Raw genomic sequence first — 647 nt, 5'->3', positions numbered from 1 at the left:
AGGTGGGGTGTGAGGAGCAGCCATGGAGGAAGAAGGGTGAAGGGTGGAGGTGAGGAGCAGCTGTGGAGAGTGGAGAGTGGAGGATGGAGGATGGAGGGTGGAGGACGGAGGTGAGGAGCAGCTGTGGAGGATGAAGGGTAGAGGTTGGAGGGTGGAGGACGGAGGTGAGGAGCAGCTGTGGAGGATGGAGGGTAGAGGATGGAGGATGGAGGATGGAGCTGTGGAAGATGGAGGGTGGAGGATGGGGATGAGGAGCAGCCGTGGAGGGTGGAGGATGGAGGTGAGAAGTGGGCAGGAGGGACAGAGGATGGAGGGAGAGGTGATGGGTGGCTGTGAGAGATGAGGATGAAGGGGTGGTAGGTGGAGGTGAGGAGCAAGGAGGAGGGACCTGGGGGTGGAGCACGGAGCTGACCAACAGCCATAAGGAGCTGAGGAAGGAGGAGAGGAGCAGCACGGAGGAGGGAGGGATGGATGGAGGGTGAAGGTGAGGAGCAGGTGAGAGGGTTGGAGGTGAGGAACAGCCACGAGAGGCTGGAGGCGAGAGCATCCACGAGGGACAGGATGGAGGAAGGAAGATCAACCAGGGGGGATGGAGGAAGCACAGAGACGAGGAGCGGGTGGAGGGGACAGGGAGACCAGGGGCAGCC

The sequence above is a fragment of the Merops nubicus genome, unplaced genomic scaffold (genome assembly GCF_000691845.1).
Source record: "Merops nubicus isolate BGI_N331 unplaced genomic scaffold, ASM69184v1 scaffold28024, whole genome shotgun sequence".
NCBI classification, from domain to species: Eukaryota; Metazoa; Chordata; class Aves; order Coraciiformes; family Meropidae; genus Merops; species Merops nubicus.
The sequence above is the reverse complement of the archived record's forward strand: the minus strand, read 5'-3'. Positions refer to the sequence as shown.